Here is a 15743-nt window from a genome sequence, read left to right on the forward strand (position 1 = left end):
ATATTGAGATTTAAAATACATGTACATTAAAATAATGAAAACAATGTATTCATTAAAAATAATATCATAAAACAAATGCTGTTTATAAAATGTGTTCACCAAACGTAAGTAAGACACTTCTGCAAAAACAGAGGTCATATCCAAATTTTGGTGGGTTTCGAGTTGCTCCGGTTAATGTTGTGTTTTGTAAATTTGTTTGATCTTTCTGTCGTCTTTCGGGTGTTTTTTGCTATGAAGTTGTCAGTTTCATTCGACTTGTCGGATTGTCAAGCGGACCCCAGCAAAAATACAGAACTCCATGTTAAATTTAAATCTTAAAGTCCTCTGTCAAATGGCAAAAAAAAAAAAAAAAAAACTCAAACACATCAAACGGATGGAAAGACAACTGCCATTCCTGACTTGGTACAAGCATTTTCTATTTGTTGCTTTGTTTTCAATGACGGTCCTATTTTTGGAGAAAGCATATACGGAGTCTGTATTGATACTGTAGTCCGAAATGTAAGAAAGGGGCGAAATATACCAATGGGAACCTTTTGTTACTTTACTTTTAATGTATACAAGATCCAGTACAATACATGGTCTTTAATAAGATACACATCACTTGAAAAATATAGATATTTATTTCTCGCATCAGTGGAATCGGGATTAGCTCAAAAACAGAACTTTCCGCAATTATCAAGACAGATGGTATGACCTATTAGTCAGCAAAAATGGTTTAGCAAGGTTAAGTTCGAAACTAGTGCAGTATACCAAGGTTACTCAACATGACGAATTTACAGACATTCAAATTACATTGTAGCATTATAAGTAAAGACATCATAGGAGATCAAAAGAAATAGAAAATTGAGAAAACTAACAAAGATGATCATATACTAATATACTTCAATACCACAACAGTTATATGTCTGGCGTATACTATTTTAATAGATATTAAGAAGATGTGGTATGAGAGTGCCAATGAGGCAATTCCCCAACTGGTTCATAATTTGTAAAAAGTAAACCAGAATAGGTCAAAATGTACGGCATTCAACACGGAGCCTTGTCTCACACAAAACAGCAAGCTATAAAAGGCCCCAAAAATGATGTATCTATAATGAGTATTTTTTTACAATCACCTGCTTGGTGTCAATGCTTCTAGAATTTTCCTCAACGAGGGTATTACAAGTCCAGTTTTATTTATCATTGATATGGTCATTATTGCAAATACCGTAAGCTGTTTAGAATACTCGAAATATTCGCCATTGGATGTTTATTTAGAAATAGGAATAATTGGTATGATTGCAAATGAGACAACTCTCCACCAGATACCAAATGATACAAATTTAACAACTATAGGTCATCGTATGGCCTTCAACAATTAGCGAAAGCCATACCACATAATAAGCTATATTATCCAGTGAATAGCATTGCAAAAGTACACAATACATCGTTTTTGTGGAGACATCCAAGTCTTTGGTCTAATCCGCCGTCGTCATACAGACTTGTACACTTAAAAAATACAATAAACTGTAAAGACGGTACGTAATATGAAGGTAATAACATAGATGAATTAATTACCGTTAGTAGGCATGTCAAATATGTGTTCAATTATTGTCAGGTTGTATGTAAAGCTATAATAAAATCATATGAAACAATAAAAGGAACAGATCAAAGTGGAAAATAATCAATTTTTATATTATATAATCAAATTACTTATGAATCAGCAAACAAAAATGCTAATTATATGATCAATTATAAGAAGATGGGAAAAAAACATCTCATTTGTTTGCAGGTCGACGAAAACTTTTACTATGATAAATCAAAAGGAATTTCGAAAAAAGTTATGTATATCTCGCGATATCTCAACATTGGACGCTAGATTTAACGGCCCCATTCGGACCTGATGCGGTTTAGTATTAATGCATTCTTCAAAGTTAAATGTGGAGAAAAAATATACATGAGAGTTGAAGTTTAATGCAGTTACTGTTTTAATATGACACGGGAAATATTGAATCTTCTTTAAAAACCATCCTTCATTACTATTGTGTTGCTTACTACATTGTTAGTGGTCAGTTAAAGCTTAAGATCTTATGTGGCACACTAACCAGTTCACTATATTTTAGACCATATTATAAATACCTAAAACGCAAACCTGCAAGTTGTTTGTTTTTTGAACATTTCGAGTATTTTTTCAGTTATGATTACAAAACCAGCATGTGAATGCCAACGACGTAAAAACTGATTTGATATTAAAACTAAACATTTCCAAAACTTCTCATTATGATAAAACAAGAGTGCGCAAGCTGAAATGCCTCACCTGTTTTATGGACTATGATTGATTTAATGTTGAAAATATTAAAGATAAATGTTTACTAGAATTATCATATAAGCTTAACAGTATCGATGATCCATGACAATAGGGTCAGGGATGACATGTACACCTGACAACCATTCCTTTATATGCAATATATAGTAGACCTTTGTCTTATAAGATAAAGGAAATAAACCAAATCATGGAAAGTTATCATTAATCAATGAATCATGAAAATGAGGTCAAGGCCAGATGGTAAAAACCAACGGACATGTCTATATAAGAATCATTCTGTGCATCAAATATATATATATATTATTTTAGAAACTGATTTAACCAGGAAAACTTAACAGTTGTCAATGAACCATGCAAATGAGGTCAAGGTCAAATGATACATGCAAAACAAACTCAATCAGGAAAACTAATCATTAACCTATGAACTATAAAAATGAGGTCAAGGTCATTTTAACCTAGACAAATATATAACATTGCAATCTTTCAAAATACTAAATATAATTGAGTATAGAAGCACATTACTACATCAGTTTAGAATTGCAGACAAACGACTAGCCATTAAAGTTTATGAGGACAACGGGAAAATCCTTTTACATATCCGTCTGACTTAGCGCATTAAGTTGCTGCGTTTGGACGTTAAACACCCCCTACCGACCGAACTTATACATATATAATAAGAATTATACATTGATGAAGCAATAAATTTGCTAATGCTTAATTGGTGCTAGCGGTTTTATATCAACACTACCATTACTCCTAACGACTTGTAATTTTCTTTTATAGACGATCGTACTTAATAAAACACTCAACATACAGTTATCTGACTATATGATATGATCATTGCAATTGTCACAAAGGCAAATAATTTAATTTTAGATGTAACACGTCTTCTGATTGGCCGAGGTCGTTTGTCGATTGTCACAAAGGCAAATAACAATACAAATATCGTGATAAAACTCTTCACGAGACTAACGGTCAATACTTAACACAACGCAGGGGTTACTATTGTTAATACTTAACCTTGTGATAAAAGAAAGACGCACCTGAACCAGTGGTTAAAGGGGGAGTCTAATTATATGCCAGATTAGAAATACAATAAATTTAAGTATACCAGTACTCCTTCGTTTTAATTTTCAGTCACCTTTTTTCAAAAGGAAGAAATGAGAAAAATATGGGGGAGTTGAAGTTTAAATTATAGGATAGAATTATCACAAATTTAACTATACACCTTTATTTTTATCTTAGTAACCTTTTTTCAAAGGAAGAAATAAAACAAAAGTATGGAGGAGTTTAAAGTATACGATAAGATAGAATTTATCTTTCATCATTTCTTGCTAATTTTAGTCAACATATTTTTTTAAAGAAAAAAAAAATAGAAAAGTTTACTTGGTTGAGGGATGGAAGATATGAATAGAAAATATGTTCTTTTTTGAAAATTAAACATTTAGGTTGACCTGGCAGCTTGAAATGTATGTAGCATTGTTTGCAGTGTTATGTGGTTAAAAAATACGAAATTGCAATCAATTGCACAAGAATGGAAGAAATGGATTGCCAAGGTATCAAACAGTCTCGTCTTATCACTAAGTAGTAAAATTTGAAAATGAAATAAAATTGGCACGTACCAGAATCCGTTAAAGGATAGGAAGCACTTTGGGGAATCTTATACAAAATGTCAATGTATGTTAAACAATTAGTCCACAAAATGAAGATGTTATTTGAGCATGTATAGAGCAGGATATATGTGTTCACTTTCACCACTTATTTACAGCAACTATTCAATTACGATCATTACAAATCATCACCAGGCTTAATTGTGTTTAATTTGTATACGTTTGTAACAACAAAATATAAAGATACTTCGATTAATATAGCAGTTAAGTTTTAGTGTGTTTATTTCATTTTTTTAAAGCCATAAAAGCAGGACTTACCTCTTTTATGACAATCTTATATGAGTATTAGGTAACTAGATCTGATCTTATCTGTCTAAAAGTTGGAAATACATGTATGGACTATCCTAAATTGGGATTTTAAAGTCCGGAATGTCCTACCTAGTAACTGTCCATAATATATTCTACAGTCTGTATTTTAAAACAACAATTTTGTACCCGATATTTTGAAAATAAATTATAAGTATATCATTCTGAATCAGACATAGTCATCTCGTAAATAAAACAAACGTTCAATTAAGATATATTTTTGCCATATAGAAACCTCCAAACATGAGTAATTTAATGTAACAAATATAAAGCGAATAAAAAAACCTCTGTTTTATATTTCATTTATGATTTATACACGTTCATAACTTATTTAGAGCTCGTTAAAAGAATGTTAAGGGACCTGATCTTGCCAAACTGGTACAAGTCACGCAAGTGTATGTATCATATATCGAATACACCAAAATGAATATACGTCATTTGTTAAAAAAGTGTATATAATAAATTAAGTACTAATAGGGGTTAACTGAATGAGGTCATAGGATAAACAGAAAGTGCAAATAGTCATGATTGTAATTTATTTTTCTGACGCAATATAAATTCGATATACTAGTACGCATAAAATAGTGAAGCCAAGAACACTTAGAGTGACAGGAAAGGAAAGGTTTCTACCACTTGACCTCAAAAGCCTCGAGTTTGACAACACTTCGTGAAGAATCTTAGAAAAAGAAACTGTTTCAGACGTCTTGGCAATGACAGTAGACAGTATATTGTAGTTGCCAAAAAGTATGAAAAAGTTTACTTGTATATCTTCACGATGATTGAGAATTTGATAGCGTAGCTCACACTTTCTAAGATTAAGGATCTAAAAAAAATATTAAAATAAGGAGATGTGATATGATGTGAACAATTACAGGTACGGCCTTTAACCATAATAAATCTCAACCAATATGGTAAAATGCGAATCAATTTGACCCAGGCCTGATTATTAAAAATGAACAGACAATATATATGACAGAGAGCAAACAACGACAACCAATGGATTACAGGTTCCAGAATTGGAACATGCGCAAAGAATGTGGTGCTTCAGGTCTTGTGATTTGTAAGCGCTCAATTCTCCTCTAACTAGAAACATTGGTGTCGCAACAAAAGCATAAGAACAAACTGACAAAGCAGTTAAAAAAAGAATTGACACATCTGAACGGACCTTGGCACACAACAAATGACAAGAAATACAACAGATAGAAAGCATCGATCTAAGAATATTTAAATTTAAATCAAAATTGTAAAAAATTATAGTACTTTGAATTATAGTTGTAAGATAAAATATGAAAATGATTGTCCATTTTTAATCTGTAAAATTTCAATTTTTATAAATCATTTTCATTATAGCTAAACTATTATATGTTTAAGATGTAATCTATCCATATCGTAAATGTTCATTTTCTGTATGGTTAATCGACAGTGACATGTTCATTTGCAATGCAAAAAGCCACATTACTACACACAACTACCGCATTTCATAATGAACACCCACTCAGCAACGCAGTAAATAAAACAAAAACAAAGCAAATCAGACGAGCTTTCACGACATACTAAGGATAAATTTGATTGGAAGTTGCACTGAGTGGCTATGCATCAATGCTGAATTTTATCTTGATTGAACTTAATTTTTTTTTTATCAAATTCATCAGTGATATTGATATTTCAATAATATTATGCATACTTAAATATATCCACATATTTTTTGTATTAAATCGATTAAATTTAATATTGTTTTAGAACATATCGCCATGATTGAAAGCTATTTACAAACATATGATATTTAGGAACCCTTCAGTGGTTTTCTTTACATAGGTGTAAAAGCAATTATCATAATTGCAGATACATAATGACAGTTCAAATGACCCGGAAATATTTAACGTTGACCCGGAAACAAATCGGGGTGATTAATCTCTGTATGTGTTTCTGTATTATCTGGGTAGGCACTAGAAATGATCTGTTTTACACATGTTAGCAGAAAATAACACGGTGTACTTATATTATAAACGTACATAATTATTTGAGTGTCTGGGACAGTAGTTCGATATTTTTGAACCGAAATGGCCTCGAAATAATTCCGTTGCATAGTTATCAATATGTCGACCACCCATTGCATTTTGGAAAAAAGGAAGAGAAAATGGAACGTTCAATTTAATCCTTTCTTAATTACCATTTAAATACCGTCTATTTATGCATATGTGTATTTTATAAGCTAATATTGATATGAAAAGACGAAAAATAGAACAGAGCTAGCTGCTCTCACTGGAACAAGAAAACATGAAACAAAATAAACAATACATTTATACATCTTGTCTTGGTATATTTAGGCTTAGAATATGACTGAAACAGGTTCTTAAATTTATCTGTCCTTCTCGCCCGACCATTTATGAAATGCTGGATGCCATCTTTCAACGATTCCTTGATACAAATTTCAAATGCGCATTTTTGGTTCATGATTCACGACAGTTCTAAGTCTATAGAGTCATAAAGAGAGTCCACAGCAATAAATTATCGATCTCTAACTGCAATGCTGAAATAGATTTCTAGAATTCAACTTAGAATGCATGGATCTAATGAAATTGACAACTCAGAAGTCAGGCTACCACACGGTTCCAAATTAAAAAAAATTAATCAATATTGATGGTAAGTAATTAAGTTATACATGTATGAAAGTATCTACTTGTAGGATATTCATTTGAGTCTCATTTAGATGTCTGAATAGAATGCATTGCAGTAGATTTTTTGCGATAATCCAGACACATATCGTTGGCGTTTTTTTTCCCAAGCCGAATATTTTGTAATTATCTTTGTTATCTCTTTGAAAAGAGTTTAATTAAACCAGATTATAGCACTTATCAGTATTTTAAAACTGCTGCTTCTTATGTTTTGTTAAGAATGTGCATTTGTTACCCACTAAGATAATGATTTCAGGTGGTGATCTCGATTCTCTATCATCAGCAAATTACAGATTTTGATAAACCTTATCCCGGTGACTAACCAACTCATTTTGGAACCAAGGCTTAAAAAAGATACTAATATGGAAATAATTTCGTACAAGCACAGTTTTTGTTTAAATAAAATAAATTGTTTTATACCTAGTTGGTAAAATGCACAATTTATTGTATTCGTTTCTGTAATACATTCATAAATCTGAGTTTGAGAATTTTCCGCTACTGCCTAAAATCTGTACACCTCTAAAACATCCTTCACGGGACTGGTTATGACAGGTTATGTACCCCTTTAGAGCTTTCACAGCAATGAAAAGATATGAAGATGTGCATATATTTGTTATCAAGATGAGTACATCTTTTCAATGTTAATGTTTATAATCTTTTCTATATAAACTTTTTTTTTTTTATAAAATCAATAGAAAGAGCGTACAAGGAATATATTTAACTTCGACGACGGAATGCATTCAAAATGAGAGGTTCAAAAATAAACAAAATAGTGGAGTTAATGTAAATACAAGACTACTAATAGAAAATCAAACGGGTTCTTTAAATTTTTAACCACAAAAATGCGTTACATAATCGTTGATTTAAATAGATAATTATGAAGTGTTACACCTGTAAAGGCTTCCGTAGACTACTGTTCAATAACGATATTAGCGCTCATTAAATGTAAAAGTCACAAAAATTACATCTCACTTTAACGGGCTAAAGTTTTGTCCTTTTCTTGAGACCATTATTGTACCTGTTGATTCTTCGACTTTCAATTTTTGTGGCATTAGCTAAGCTTCTTTTTCTACTATATTTGTCGTAATGAAACACATGAGATATAGATTTGCATCACCATATAGCATCAGAAAATTAAATTTAAAAAAAAGTTAATACTTTTGCACACGTCAAAATTATTATAAATTTTCTACACCAGATGTGCATTTCGACAATAAATGTCTCTCCATGATTTTTTTGCAGAAACCAAAATATATAGTTTTATTTGTAATAAATAAACAATTTGAATTCCAAACCCGACGTTAATATCAAACAGATCGAAGACCGCAATATACATTGTACTCTGTCTAGTCGGATTGCATACAAAATACACATAAATAAACAGAATAACAACATTTATAATATAGTTAATTCTCTCAGTTCTTTCTACATCCAAGAAAAACAATGTCTTAGCAAGTTTATACTTTATGTAAACTACAAATCATTTTGGCAGACATTTCATATCCCCACGCTGCGATCTTACCGAATTTACCCAACTAAAACAATCTTAATCTGCTATTATCTTCAAATTTTAGCTAGGATCTGACATTCTCTTCTAATGGTGCTTTTCAATTTACAAACTTAAATTCAGAAACCAGGTACGAAGTATAATGTTTACCAGCGTGGTGGTAACTGAAGGAATCCTGTACAGCTTCTTACAAACTTTATTAAGATAAGAAAAGAATTGTTTGAATCGTTTAAGCATGTATTTAATACGTTAAAATAAACTGACTTTAAAGTTAATATATATAATTTCAATCGGGTATGAAAAATAACTTACTTGAGATTTTCATCCAGCGCTATCTGCCTTTGAAATTTTGATAAATTCCATTATTAAACACATTTTTGAAAATAAATTAATAATCGGTCCTTGTCACTAAAACTCTTTGTATTGCGAGAGATGAAACAAGCATCACCATACTTGTAAGCGCGCAAGCGTGATAAGACATTCTGCCACGTGATTCGACTCCTGATTTCAACAAGATCATATTATTGATAAAAACCGTTATTTTTAAAGAGTTTCCCAAACTTAAATTTTAAATCTGTCTTAGTAAATGAGTTACTTTCAAACAAATATTATGATGAAAAGCTAACAATATCTTGCCATGCCAACATTTTATACTTCTTGGTAGCTCTTCGAAGTTAAAATGTAAAAACGTTTTTTTTTTAATAAGGTTGAAGAAAGATTATGATTTTATAGTAAGTATAAACACTATAAGTTTATTGTCCTTTTAACTTATAATATAAAATTTAAAATATATAGAGCACAAGCATCAACTAACATAACCTGGTGATAGGCAATCTTATAAAATATCGTCAACTATTGATTAAGACTTTTGTTTCTTAAATATGAATTGTCAAATTTATTGTTCTTCTGTTGTTAAGAAATGCTTCATTAAAAATTAATTAGTCCACCATTCCACCTAAAGCTTCGCTAGTGTAGCGATAAGTGAACAAAGCAGGAGTCCAGTTTACATTAAAAACAGACCATACTCTACATTCCCCTCCCGGCTATGTTTTCGTATTTTACAATTTATTGGTTTTTTTTTAATTCAAGATTCCATTACATTTGATGCATGTCTATGTTGATAGCAAGTATACAATATACGATCATCAAATCAAATTTGCTATTTCAATGTACATAAACCAGTTATCTTCGTAATCATCGATTTTTTTCATTAAACGATCCAACTGCACATTTTTTTAGACGTCTGCACAACAAGATAATCTAATCTTGATCTTAATTAATCAATGCAATTGGACAACATGTTACGTTTAAGATAAGTCATACTCGACTAGATTGCATTGTGGCAAAATATTTAAAAACTCTTGCATGATATTGTTTTTAAATTTATTACTTCAAAGTGCATATTCTTGTGTCATATAATATTTACTTTTCACATAATCGATAAATTACTTAAATTCCTACCCGAATTTTATACCAGAGGTGCATACCTCTGTTAAATGCCGAGATGTAATCCAATCGGAGTGGTGTCACTGTATATATCCCTATACAAACTATTAAGATATGAAAGGTAAAATTTCATAAGGGTAGTATTTCTTGTTTTAGCCCTTACTTAACTATGAAATAGTACTCCGAGCAATACTTTTAGGTACGAAATACAATATTTCATTTTTGGTTTCCTTTTTCATCGAGGTATATACGTAGTAAAGTTTAGCTAATTGCTTTCAATTTTGAACGGAGAAACCCACGATTTAATGGAGTTTGGATAACATTACACTATGTCATTCTATAGCATTTTTGATTAAATATTCTGCATGCCTTATTTGTATTGTTGTATGAAGAATGTTTCCGTCTTAAGGATTCCTCGTATTACTGAACAAGTAGTTAAAATACTAATTGGTATTTGAATGTAAGCAGAATAATAGATTAAATTATTTTGTTTGTTTCAAATTCAACTTTTCGATATACTTGTGAAAACGTGAATTTTCTCGGATTCCCCTCTTTAACAAAGTTTTTTATGAACATTAACAAATAAGGAAAAGCATGTTCTATACGTGTAACGTCAGTAAAAAAAAGTGCATATCGTGCATATTTTATATGCATGCAATTCTATATGCATTTAATTTCATATTACCAGAGACCGACACGTCTCGAGAGTGTATACTTGAATATGAGTGCTCAATTACATCAACTGTGATTAAACATCTTTATGCCTGTTAGGTAAAGACAACTTTTACTGGAATTGGATACACGTTTTTAATCTCCTTTTCGTTGATTTCTCTAAAAATCAACGCAGGGACGTCCTAAAATTTGATAGTACAATCCTTTAGCGCAAACCCATGGACCACTGCAATATTCGCAAAATTTTATAATACATGTCCTCAGTTAGGAACTAGTCCGTGGTTCCTTTGACAGGGACGAACGAATCTTGTTTCTGAACTCCTGTCTACAAGTTATTGGATATGTGTGTACTGAATGATGGATAACTAGAAATTTCAGTGCCAAATAGTATTTGTATATCAAAGTCACGAATTTTTTCTATTAAAAGAATATAAGTTGATGACATTGCTCATTTAATGATACATTTCAATACCTAGATAACAGGAACATTTGTATCATTTTATTCCAATGATTAACCCCCCCCCCAAATATCCTCCTTCAAAATATGTAAAATGTGGGATTTTTTAAGATTGTAGTATCATTCATAACGAATTCCCTGTACTTAACAACAAAAAGACAAAACGAATCAACTTTAACTAAAAAAAACAAATATTATATGATAATTACAAAAACAAAGTCTGAATAAATAAGATTTTTTTTTAAATCAACCATTTAATCATTTATCAAGGGTAACTTATAGTATTTTTGGTTATTATATTGATTGCTATTACAGTTATAGGGATCGTGTCTTTTTGGATATGTAAACACCGACAAACTACTAAACTACTGCACGATTGCAGCAAACCACAAATGTAGCAAAGTTTAGGGAAAAGACATATATTTGTCACTTAAGTGGTCTCGTTACCTTCTCGTTCGACAGTATTACTCTTATTGCACTAGATCTCTATAAATACGTACAATCAAAGACATTGAATACACGAACCCCATTATAATTAAATACCAATGGTTCATTAATAATGATGTATACGTTTCAGTTAGTAAGTAAAAGAAGGGATAAAATCCATGTCACAGGCACCAATTCTGTAGAGAAGTCTTTAGTTTTACTCCTGCTATTGTGTTTTCCTTTCGTCAGTTATAAAACTAATATGTCCATCACACTTTTCTCAGATACTACTGGCCAGAATGACTTTATATTTGACCAGAATATTGACAGGGTTGAGTTAAAACATTTGAGCTCTTTTCAGATCTGTCAGAGACTTACTTCCTATCATCTGATACTTTGAATGACGAGAGGGGTAGTGCTGAGCACGACAAACTTGCATATCACTTCAATATAAAGCAAAGCATTCCGTCCGTATACATTCATTCATTATTTATTTATCCTCAGTATTTTGTCTAGAGCTTGTCGCACTGGATCATACCAGGAACACGATTCGTGCTCGAATTGAAATCATAATCATATTCCAAAATTTAGTATTATTGTACTTCAATCATATTACGAAATATACCACTTATCATTGTCAAACAATGTTATTTTATTAGTTTCAATAAAACTATCTAATTTACTATCACCGCATGAATATAAACATCAAAACATAAATAGATAAAACAAATGATTGAACTTTTGATAATAATGAAAACAAGTGAAAGTAACTGATAAGCGAAAAATCTATAAAAATATCTGAAATTATTTGTTTTGAATTTTTTACTTACTACGAAATGTGAAAAATAAAAGTATCAAAATGAAATATTTAAATGAACTATTATTGCTCAATAAATCAGACGTAAATATGCATTCCGGAAACACAATAGATATGAAATTAAAAAAACAATATTAAAAAAGATCGTGTATATGAGAAAATATTTTAAAATAGCGACTTACACATCAGCTGATTAGACGGGCATCTATAAATCCTACGGTGTAATCCATCACTGATTTAATACTTATATTAAACCGAAGTTTAAACTGATCTAACCACATAATTAAGTTTAATTAATCCAGTCATATGTTAACAAGAGCTTCCTACTACGAGGGAGGTCAGGTGTGGCTTCTCACTCCAGACCCACTCACACAGTATGTTCAACTACTACGACAAAATAGATTATTAGGTATATTCCCAAGTCTCTATAAATAGCTGTTACTATAAAGAGGCGTTATGTTATCTCTGTAATATAAGCGCCGGTTCGCCGTTCGACAAATGATTTTTGCCTTTTAACCTTGTTTACAGATATAACAATTAGTCAATTATTATGACAAAAGATTTATTATTAGTAATCAAATAACATACAACGTATTTTATAGCTGTCTGTCACAGCTTCGATTTAAAATCAAAACAGATGAAACTCATTTTATCGTATGATTGAATGTATTATATTACCAATAAAATAATACATGAAATACCAACACTTATTTATATAGTGTACATTGTATATATATCCATATTTTCGTTTGAACCACGTGTATTTATATTTGTATACTATGTCCCATTTAAAAACAATATCCTTCAAAATATGGTCCAACAAAATCATAATTTCTTTTGTTTTCTAATACTATTAAAGTGTACTAGACAAAATTATAACTGCGATGAAACTGTGCCCTCATTTTGAAGCCGGTCACAGTTTTTTTTAAATGTTTTAAAATAGCAGCCCTGGTATAATCTAAAATTTGTACTTGTGAAAAATATGAACAGTGCTAATACTATGCCCTTGTTTTAGGTCAATTAAACCTGTAGTACAAATAATAAACAATGATTTGCCAATTTGTAATGCATATCATTGTATCTTGTATGAATATGCAATTGTAATGATTTCCGTAGATCGGAATACTACTAAGGCTATACACAATTACATGACAGTTCTTTTGGGATCTCTCACCCGGATATTTTGAAGTTGGAGGATTTCCCCCTTTTTATCCAGAGGGAGAAAAGAGAATATCTTTATAAGATTTTTAACTGAGACTGTTATAACACATATATTTTAAAAATATAATTATAAAGATAACCTTGTTGCAGGGTAACTCAAATGCATAGAGCGCAGTTGGCGTTAGGGTAATAATTGTTTTTCAGATTTAACAATGTAAGGATAGATTCCGGACAAAGTGTATAAAGTGTATGATGAGCCAAATAACCAGGAGAAATATAAAAAAAGCCAAAACATATAAACCATACATGTAAGCTGCACAATTAGTTTAACTATGAGCGAAATAATTAGAAATTTTATATAAGAAAATCATACGAATTTTCTGAAACCTGTTCTTCTAATTTAAATTTCTCAGGTAAAGTTAAATTGATTATGATATGCTTCAGGTCCAGTGATACATATTTCATCCATTTTCAGGTCTAAATCAAATTAAAAATACAGTTGATTGAAGCTTTACAAATTGGATAGACCGTTAAAATACAAACTAAGAGAAGGTTGGATAGGAACCGAAACAGATCACCTCAAAAGATGGGGGTGGGCTGGATCCGCCTATGATGTAACACGTTAAAAAGCAGTACTAATTGTTACCCAAAGGTTCGTCATTTCTTATTCATTGAGACTGCAACACAAATATGGCTCAAACACTTTATTAAAGAGATGGTCTGCCTAATGTTGAGGATGACAAATATTTTAAAAATTATTATTATAACGAATCTTAAAGTTCTGTAAAGTTGGCGCAGAACTGGCAATTTGGACTGGACTGGATATGCAACTATACAATGACATGGCTTTTTTACATGTTGTTGTAAAGAACTTATCTAACAAAAAAAGATGTTATAGAGAGGTTGAGGTTGTACATTACCATTTTGTCGTTTTGAAAACGGGTGTTTTGGTACAGATAAAACGGAATCAGTGACAACAGTTCGTAGAAAATCAATATTTCTAATTTCCTAATATGATAACATTCCGGATGAAATTTTACGGCATTCTTTACTTTACTTTTACACTATTTGTTTTTGTCTGGTCTTAATACTCAATATTGTGTTGCGAACTAGTTGGACTTTCATTTGACCTCATTTAAGTGCATTTTATCAGACACAGTCTCTTGAGTGAGACTTTTATAATAGAGATTAATTAGTTTGTCGGTCAAATAAATATCGCTTTAATACTTAGACAATATTGGCTATCTTTTAAGAACATTAAATTACAATCAATTGTATTTATTTGTAATCGTGTCATATTTGGAACAATTAAATACCATAAGTTAACACGAAATCCCGGAACCAGCGCTAGTCTTGGAATTCTCTGTGTACATATACATCAAAGGAAAACAAAAGATCAAAGATGACGATGAACAATACACATAGATAATACACATACTGTACTTCTTCAACTAAACAAAGTTAGTTTATACAAATGGAAAACCCCATTTGATTTCTTTCCTATATAAAAACACGTTTTGGTCCATACATCTGGTCGGGTTGTTGTCTCTTTGGTTTATTCCCCATTCACATCTTTATTGCAAAATTACACCCATATAAGGGTCAAGCAATACAAACAAACAATTATACATTTTAAATACAATGCAATACAATACAATGAAATACAATATAATACAATAGAACATATTTTAAGAGTTCAAATTATAAATTGATGTATAAAACACAATCATGAGCTTGTCTGACATGGGTCTGACCCCCTCAGTTCTAAAGAATGCTTAATGAAGACTTCAATATGACAAACAAGTTCAGGGATGGGGTTTGAAATGTGTTTTAGTTTATTAAATGCATCAAGATGTTGAAATAATGGTACATAGTCTTTTAGATAAGCAAAAAAATTAGAACGCAATGATATGTTAATGTCACAATACAACAAGAAATGAAATTCGTCATCTAGGACTCCACATTTTTTACATAATCTTTGTGCTCTTGGAATGTTTCTGTACCTTCCCAATTCAATGCCTAGTGAATGATCACTTAGTCTAAATTTTGAGAGTAACTGCCTATGTATAAAATTATTGCAATTTAAATATTCCTCAGACCGACAATTAGTTTTTAATTTCCCATAAAGACAAAGTTTGGATGAGGAATCCAATTTTGAAAGTTTATTTAAAGTATTTTTTTCATATTCCTCTGAAACACATTTTTTAATATTACATTTTAACACATTTTTTGATTGTTTAAAAGGTACATTAATTTTAGAGTAATTTTCTGGTTTATTTTCATATCTTTAATTTTTTTATC

The 15743-nt window shown here is 30.8% G+C and overlaps 1 protein-coding gene across 3 annotated transcripts in view; it reads right to left on the reverse strand.

The window, feature by feature from the left end:
- Window positions 1-15743, reverse strand: part of LOC139489780 (protein NDNF-like) — a 66372-nt gene that overhangs the window by 29568 nt on the left and 21061 nt on the right. Inside the window, exon 1 of one of the 3 annotated variants that reach the window (XM_071276600.1) lies at window positions 12464-12828. The exons of 1 other annotated variant lie outside the window; for it this stretch is intronic. The gene's annotated coding sequence lies outside the window, so the exon portion shown is untranslated. Of the gene's footprint in view, window positions 1-8775; window positions 8976-12463; window positions 12829-15743 lie in introns of those variants that run through there. One more of the 3 variants, XM_071276601.1, reaches the window with a different exon arrangement.

The sequence above is a fragment of the Mytilus edulis genome, chromosome 9 (genome assembly GCF_963676685.1).
Source record: "Mytilus edulis chromosome 9, xbMytEdul2.2, whole genome shotgun sequence".
NCBI lineage: Eukaryota > Metazoa > Mollusca > Bivalvia > Mytilida > Mytilidae > Mytilus > Mytilus edulis.